At 40.7% G+C, this 9,380-nt stretch overlaps 1 non-coding gene across 1 annotated transcript; it reads left to right on the plus strand.

Annotated features, from left to right (window-relative positions):
• Positions 1–809: 809 nt before the first annotated feature.
• Positions 810–880, plus strand: Trnag-gcc. The gene has a single exon. It is a non-coding gene; the product is annotated as a tRNA-Gly (tRNA).
• Positions 881–9,380: the final 8,500 nt, after the last annotated feature.

The following is a 9,380-nucleotide window of genomic DNA, read 5'->3' on the forward strand; positions in this document are numbered from 1 at the left end:
CTTTTTTTTCATTCCCATTGAAGCAGACTAAGCCATAGCAAAGTGTGACTGGATACAGTCAGTAAAGTTAATAAATGGAAATAAACATTGAAATGTAATATGATATGGAATTTAAAGCTCTTACTTAACTCTATTACAAATTAAGGAGACAGTTTTATCAAGTGCAGAGAGCAGGAGGCAGAATTATATGGGGCCAACCTTGCACTTGCAATCCAGCTCTGTACCAGTTTCACTACAAACAAACTTGTACTAGGCAAGTAATGCTGTACAAAAGTTACTTTCAGTTAATCGACAATCCTAGAAATATTTATTTATTTATTTATTTCACATATTCTAGCACACTTGTGTGGAAATGTATCTTTCCTTCCATTTCGCAGCAACCATATTTTGCATCTTTCTGCATGCCTTTCGCTTTGTGGAAGTCGGAAAAACCTGTTACCACGATCTGCCTTCGAATAGCAGTTTAGTGCACGACACTGACTTTCTTCACCACAGAAAAGTTGACACTTTTTGTTAGGCTCTTATATTAACATAAAATAAATCTGATTGTTTCACACATTCACACACACATATCCACGTATTGTTGATGTATGTCCGACGTGAATACATGTCGCGAGCTTGAGACGCGGCTCAAATACGTGGGTATTCGCGTTCTCAACGACGTGGGACAAGGGAAGATTAAGGTCACATAATTGATAACAGCCTATGCTAATCAAGAATGGATATTGCAGATAGCAAGCAAAACAGTACTTCTTACACAAATCTCTTTCCTTTCGAGATATATGTTGTAATTCCCGTATTTGTTATATGCATCGGTGGTTCAGTGGTAGAATGCTCGCCTGCCACGCGGGCGGCCCGGGTTCGATTCCCGGCCGATGCAAGATTTTTACATGCGTACTTCGTTTCCACGAAGCGCTATATATGTATATTATTGAAACAAATTTAGCCACTAACTGCAGTTTGTAAAAATTAATGACGATGTTCAATCAGTTGTTCGTGGTGCATTTGACACAATAGTTTTCTGTGACAGTAGAGAAGCTATCCACCATTTACACACTGTAATAGAAAAGAGACCTAAATTCAGTAGTGTGGCCTTATAATGTGTGGTCTGAGATAATCGCTAATTACAACAATCCTTCCAAGTACGTTCTTGTGTTACATGGGACCAAAATGGCTACATTCCACTGACCAATGGCAGCGCTCAGTTGTCGGCAATGCAGACATAAAAGGTTGTCACTACCTTCATGCTATCCCACTGGGGTCCTGTGTGAATGCTCTTTCCAATGGAATAGAAAAACGTATGTAATTTAATTCACACACAGTTCGGACAGCCAACGTTGAAAATTCTTGCGTAATTAGACACAATGTCTGCCACAACGTAACAAAAACAGCGTCTGGGTATGTGAAGACCTCGGCTGTAAATAATGGTAACTACAAAATAGCAGTTAATCTGTTATTAAGAAGTACGATGCAATGTTCCTTCGGACGTGCACTGCATCCAAACAGTACTCGGAATGCCCAGCTGTACCGACTAATCGCCGTTTCATCCTTAGCCAATAGGCGTCATTATATGCTGATATGGAAGGGCATATCGTGAGAACATCGCTCGCCCTCCCTTTCGCAGTTTCCGTGACCGGAGCCGCTACTGCTTAGTCAACACCCCTCCACCTCCCCACTTCACCCTCTTTGCCAACGGCGCTCGTCGTCATGGACGGTCACCCATTCAAGTGCTAGTCAAGCCCGACAGGGCTCTACTTCGGTTGTTGTTGTTGTTGTTGTTGTCGTTGTCGTCTTCAGTCCAGAGACTGGTTTGATGCATCCCTCCATGCTACTCTATGTTGTGCAAGATTCTTCATTTCCAAGTAACTACTGCAACCTACGTCCTTCTGAATCGGCTTAGTGTATTCATCTCTTGGTCTCCCTCTATGGTTTTTACCCTCCACGCTGCCCTCCAATACTAAATTGTTGATCACTTGATGCCTCAGAACTTGTAATACCAACTTATCCCTTCTTCTAGACAAGTTGTACCACAAACTCCTCTTCTCCCCAATTCTTTTTAGTACCTCTTCATTAGTTATATGATCTACCCATCTAATCTTCAGCATTCTTCTGTTGCACCACATGTTGAAAGCTTCTATTCTGTTCTTGTCTAAACTAGTTACTGTCGATGTTTCACTTTCATACACTCCATACAAATACTTTCAGAAATGACTTTCTGACACTTAAATTTATACTCGATGTTATAATAATTTCTCTTCTTCAGAAACGCTTTCCTTGCCATTACCAGTCTACATTTCATATCCTCTCTACTTAGACCACCATCAGTTATTTTACTCCCCAAATAGCAAAACTCATCTACTACTTTAAGTGTCTCATTTTCTTATTTAATTCCCTCAGCTTCACCTGATTTAATTCGACTACATCCCATTATCCTCGTTTTGTTTTTGTTGATGTTCATCTCATATCCTCCTTTCAAGACAATGACCATTCCTTTCAACTCCTCTTACAGGTCGTTTGCTGACAGAACTACAGTGTCATCGGCAAACTGCAAAGTTTTTATTTCTTCTCCATGGGTTTTAATTACTACTCCAAATTTTTGTTTTGTTTCCTTTACTGCTTGCTCAATATACAGATTGAATAACATCGGGGGTAGGCTACAATCCTAATCACTGCTTCCCTTTCATGCCCTCCTTAAACTGTCATCTGGTTTCTGTACAAATTCTAAATAGTCTTTCGTTCCCTGGATTTGACCCCTGCCGCCTTCAGAATTTGAAAGAGAGTATTTCAATCAACATTGTCAAAAGCCTTTTGTAAGTCTGCAAATGCTAGAAACGTAGGTTTGCCTTTCCTTAATATTTCTTCTAAGATAAGTCGTAGGGTCCAAACTCATCCTGCCCCAGGTCGGCTTCTACCAGTTTTTCTATTCGTCTTTAAAGAATTGGTGTTAGTATTTTGCAGCCGTGACTTATTAAACTGATAGTTTGGTAATTTTCGCACCTGTCAACTCCTGCTTTCTTTGAGATTGAAATTATTATATTCTTCTTGAAGTCTGAGGGTATTTCACCTGTCTCATACATCTTGCTCACCAGATGGTAGAGTTTTTTCAGGGCTGGCTCTCCCAAAGTTACCAGTAGTTCTAATGGAATGTTGTCTACTGCTGGGGCCTTGTTTCGACTTAGGTCTTTCAGTGCTCTGTCAAATTCTTTACGCAGCATCATATCTCAAATTTCATCTTCATCTACGTCCTCTTCCATTTCCATAATATCGCCCTGAACTACATCGCCCTTGTATAGATCCACTATATACTGCTTCGACCTTTCTGCTTTCCCTTCTTTGCTTAGAACTGGTTTTCCGTCTGAGCTCTTGATATTCATGCAAGTGGTTCTCTTTTCTCCAAAGGTCCCTTTACGTAGTATCTATCTTACCCCTAGTGATATATGCCATTTTGCACTTCCTGTCGATCTCATTTTTGTGACTTCATTTTCTGCATTTTTATATTTTCTCCTTTCATCATTTAAGTTCAATATCACTTCTGTTATACAAGGATTTCTACTAGCCCTAGTCTTTTTACCTACTTGAACCTCTGCTGCCTTTACTATTTCATCTCTCATAGCTACCCATTCTTCTTCTACTGCATTTCTTTTCCCCGTTCCTGTCATTCGTTCCCTAATGCTCTCTCGGAGATTCTTTACAACCTCAAGTTCTTTCAGTTTATCCAGATCCAATCTCCTTAAATTCCCACCTTTTCGCAGTTTCTTCAGTTTTAATCCACAGTTCATAACCAATAGATTGTGGTCAGAGTTCACATCTGCCCCTGTAAATGTCTTACTGTTTAAAGCCTGGTTATCTGACGGAAATCGGTGTCACCACTGTGACAAGGACGCTGGCGGGCTTACGGTGCTGTTTCGTATTTATTCGTCAGTACCAGGCCTTCGACTCTCAATAAATATGCCCTTCCTGGAGGGGAATGTACGTCATGCACAAGTGCAGGTTGTGACACACAGACGACGACATATGGAAGTTCGGATGTAGCAATGATTCGTGAACGGATAGCCGCAGTTGTTAAGGCGACAGCTGGTGACAAGAGGGAGATCTGAGTTCGATTCCCAGTCGGACACAAATTTGCACTTTCGTCATTCCAGTATACAGCCGATGGTAGTTCATACTCGCAATTGCAAATACATTTCCTGTAAATAATGGTAAGGCATAGTCGATGAGATGCAGTTATTGCATGTAAAACATTGCACGTAATGTGCTTTATTGATATTAGTTGACAGTCCCACGATTAACCCAGAAATAGCAGTTCTCTCTCTAATTTCAGATTGTCACTAGTGAGACTTTTGTCAGGGTGTGTGCGTTTAAGCAATAATAAGAGGCGAAAACGTAATTGACAGTAGTAGTAACGTGTGCGGTGTTCGTGCCAAGTAAATGCTTTTCAAGGACGATTTGTACAAATGTGAGGATGACTTGGGAAAACGACAATGACACTGAATACGTTCCTGGACGCAAACGCTCATCAAAAGTTGTCGCTGTTCAGGTAAATGTGAATTATTGCAGTCTTTGTGAGTTTACATGATAGAAATTCTTAACATCGTTCACGTGCTGTAGAAAGGCGACAGTAAAATTAATTTTATTTTCTTCTTCTTCTTCTTTCATTTTACCCTCTTTGGGGTACGCTGGATGAATCATTTCTTTGTGCGTTGTTCTTTTCTTAGGGCCCAGTATTTATTCATTCTTTCTGATCTTCTTCTCCTCTCTTCTTCCGAGATGAAAGATTTGGATTTTTGTGTGGATTTGTCTCGGAATCTTATGTTTTCATCTTTAGTAATTCATTTAGCTGTTCGAACAGTAAGTGAATTTTCTGAAATCTTTAATTCTACTGGGTCTTTCTCAGTTTCTTTAAACCAGTTGGGTTTCGTTTTGCGGTTACGGAAGAAGTCAAAGATTTGTTTAGTTAATCTGTTGGAATTCATTCTGAGAAGATGACCATAAAAATTTAATTTCCTTTTTCGCATAGAATCTGAAAGTTTTTCAATTTTCTTGTAGAGAGTTTCATTTTTGATGTATATAATCTTATTGTCTTGAAATTTTGGCCCAATGATTTTTCTTAAAAATTTTCTTTCCTTTAGCTCAAGTTTCTCCATTTGGCCTTTGAAATTCATGTTAAGTGCTTCTGCTGCATACAGTGCTTCTGGCTTAATCACTGTCTTGTAATGTGTAATTTTGGACCCCCATGAAATTTAGTATTGGAGGGCAGCGTGGAGGGTAAAAATCGTAGAGGGAGACCAAGAGATGAATACACTAAACAGATTCAGGAGCTGCATCGAACCAGTCTCAGGACTGAAGACCACAACAACACATGGAAGGGATTTTTTGTTGTATGTATTTTTTGTTAGTTGGAAGGCCAATTCAAGTTTATTTTTTCTGGATTTCATTGCTTTGCTTTCCCCAGCATTGCAACTAATCCATTCTCCGAGATATTTGAATTTTATTTTCTGCTGAACCATGGATTAATTTTTGAGAGGGTTATGTTTCATTACTGCAAAAATTGGTAATGCAGATCTTAGTATCATAAACCGAAACAATTCAGACTTGGCTTATTCGAGCCATGCTGGCGCGTGACGATAGGTCCACAAGTGTTCAGTGCTCAGAAAATTGAGCTTCAGCTGCAGTGGTAACCTGTTTCGGGCCGACACATCCATTTTCAAACTACACCCCTAAAACTGTATGTATGTCGATATTGTAGGTACTCACGTGCTTACAGATATACCTTGCTATTAACCGTACTTATTCATACAATATAGTGCCAATACGCACAGTATAGTATAAGTGGACAACAAGGATCCAGACTGATCTTAGCCCATGCGTCCGTTGCTGCTGATAGACGCCATCAAACTGACAAATGTTACCTTCAGCAGGCAGTAGGACGCCTTTGTAGGTGTCGCCAACATACATATGTGCATGCGCCCGTGGCTGCCAATTAATTTTCTACGGTGTTGCCCCACCCGTTGTGTTTTTATTGATAAGATCTTAAAAGTAAAGAAATATCAAATTTACCATCACATAAAATGTTGACGATCTTGTTTTACAACATAACGTGACATCCAAATGAAAATATCAATTTTACATTACAGGAAATATTAACAGTTTTTTTCCAAAATAAGTTAGCGCCCAAATGGAACATAGAAAGCTAGGAGGCGATGACATAGCGCGCCCTCCTGTATACAACACCGTATTTTTGTAGGAGGGCATAGTACCAAGCAGTACCACCTTGCATACAAGGAGTTGATGCCAGATCCTTATTGCACATTAGCCACGTACTGTCTATACTAAATTATGAGTGTAACCTTTGGTATCAAACCCAAGTGAAGCATTAAGTAAATATAACACAACACTTTACTGCGCATCATCATTCATGACGCGAAAGCCGCATTCAAAGCCAGACATTATATCTGCGTTGATCTCTACATCTACATCCATACTCCCCGAGTCACCTGACGGTGTGTGGCGGAGGGTACCTTGAGTACCTCAATCGGTTCTCCCTTCTATTCCAGTCTCGTATTGTTCGTGGAAAGAAAGATTGTCGGTATGCCTCTGTGTGGGCTCTAATCTCTCTGATTTTACCCTCATGGTCTCTTCGCGAGATATACGTAGGAGGAAGCAATATACTGCTCGACTCCTCGGTGAAGGTATGTTCTCGAAACTTCAACAAAAGCCGGTACCGAGCTACTGAGCGTCTCTCCTGCACAGTCTTCCACTGGAGTTGATCTATCATCTCCGTAACGCTTTCGCGATTACTAAATGATCCTGTAACGGAGCGCGCTGCTCTCCGTTGGATCTTCTCTATCTCTTCTATCAACCCTATCTGGTACGGGTCCCACACCGGTGAGCAGTATTCAAGCATTGGGCGAACAAGCGTACTGTAACCTACTTCCTTTGTTTGCGGCTTGCATTTCCTTAGGATTCTTCCAATGAATCTCAGTCTGGCATCTGCTTTACTGACGATTAATTTTATATGGTCATTCCATTTTAAATCACTCCTAATGCCTACTCCCAGATAATTTATGGAATTAACTGCTTCCAGTTTTTGACCTGCTATATTGTAGCTAAATGATAAAGGATCTTTCTTTCTATGTATTCACAGCACATTACACTTGTCTACATTGAGATTCAATTGCCATTCCCCGCACCATGCGTCAATTCGTTGCAGATCCTACTGCATTTCAGTACAATTTTCCATTGTTACAACCTCTCGATACACTACAGCATCATCCGCAAAAAGCCTCAGTGAACATCCGATGTTATCCACAAGGTCATGTATGTATATTGTGAATAGCAACGGTCCTACGACACTCCCCTGCGGCCCACCTGAAATCACTCTTACTTCGGAAGACTTCTCTCCATTGAGAATGACATGCTGCGTTCTGTTATCTAGGAAGTCCTCAATCCAATCACACAATTGGTCTGATAGTCCATATGCTCTTACTTTGTTCATTAAACGACTGTGGGGAACTGTATCGAACGCCTTGCGGAAGTCAAGGAACATGGCATCTACCTGGGAACCCTCGTCTATGGCCCTCTGAGTCTCGTGGACGAATAGCGCGAGCTGGGTTTCACACGATCGTCTTTTTCGAAACCCATGCTGATTCCTACAGAGTAGATTTCTAGTCTCCAGAAAAATCAATATACTCGAACATAATACGTGTTCCAAATTCTACAGCTGATCGACGTTAGAGGTATAGGTCTATAGTTCTGCGCATCTGTTCGACGTCCCTTCTTGAAAACGGGGATGACCTGTGCCCTTTTCGAATCTTTTGGAACGCTGCGCTCTTCTAGAGACCTACGGTACACCACTGCAAGAAGGGGCAAGTTCCTTCGCGTACTCTGTGTAAAATGAAACTGGTATCCCATCAGGTCCAGCGGCCTTTCCTCTTTTGAACGATTTTAATTGTTTTTCTATCCCTCTGTCATCTATTTCAATATCTACCATTCTGTCATCTGTGCGACAATCTAGAGAAGGAACTACATTGCAGTCTTCCTCTGTGAAACAGCTTTAGAAAAAGACATTTAGTATTTCGGCCTTTAGTCTGTCATCCTCTGTTTCAGTACCATTTAGGTCACAGTGTGTCCGGATCACATAAACATAATAATCATAGGTAAAATTATGATATAAAATGCTGGTAATATATCGTTGCGTAGGGCTACATTACAAAACAGCATATCAAAACAGTTATGCGCCGTCAGGAGGCGTTCAGGTTTTGGTCACACACATTTGAACAATTGTATTGAAATTAAGGAAGGTATCACGTATGATGAGATTGTTACATGCACTACATTTTTTATAATACGTTCATATTTTATTCATGACACCTTGTTTTGTTTTAATTCATGATACGAAAGGTGGTAAGTGGTTCGATTCCACAAGCCAGGCACTGTATGATACAGTACGCATTGATCACACAAAGGTGTGCTGTCCCTTATGTATCAGCGGTCCTTACGATTATGCCCTTTCTGATCAAAAGCATATGTTGTTGTATCACTATTGCGCTTAGGATGCGCGCACGCATAATCGTTTGATACACGTGTTCAAATAAAAAGCAACATGGATTTCGCAAACAGAGATCTTGTGAAATACAGCTCGCTCTGTTCCTCCATGAGATTCATAGCGCTATACGCATCGGCGCTGAGGTCGATACCATGTTCCTTGACTTCAGGAAGGCATTTTACACCGTCTCGCACTGCCATTTAGTGGAAAAAGTGCGAGCTTACTATCGGACCAGATCTGCTACTGGATACGAGATTTCTTTACACACATAACTCAATATGTCGCTCTTAACGGAACAAATCGTCGTGAGCTCGTTAAGTATGACGTGCAAAGTATTAATGTATAGTGCAGGCTCTAACAGTTGACCATGAACGTAAATAAATGTAACATATTGAGTACGCATTGGATAATAAATCCCTTACTGTACGACTACGAGGGGCGTTTGAAAAGTCCGTGCAAAAATAAAAACTACTTTCGTGTTTGGGGTAAACCTTTTTCATTTTTTGACATAGTCTCCTTTTAGACTTACACACTTCGTCCAACGCTGTTCTAATTTGTTAAATCCTTCCGAATAATAGGAATTGTCCAAGTCCGCAAAATAGTTATTAGTTGCTGCAATCACCTCTTCGTTTGAACAAAATCTTCGTCCCGCCAGCCATTTCTTCAAATTGAGGAACAAATAGTAGCCCGAGAGAGCCAAGTCTGGAGAATAGAGGGGATGTGAAACGAGTTGGAATCCTGTTTCCATTAATTTTGCGACCACAACTGCTGAGATGTGTACTGGTGCATTATCGTGATGGAAAAGGACATTTTTGCGGTCCAATCGCAGGCGTTT

Source organism: Schistocerca americana, chromosome 10 (genome assembly GCF_021461395.2).
Source record: "Schistocerca americana isolate TAMUIC-IGC-003095 chromosome 10, iqSchAmer2.1, whole genome shotgun sequence".
Taxonomy (NCBI): Eukaryota; Metazoa; Arthropoda; class Insecta; order Orthoptera; family Acrididae; genus Schistocerca; species Schistocerca americana.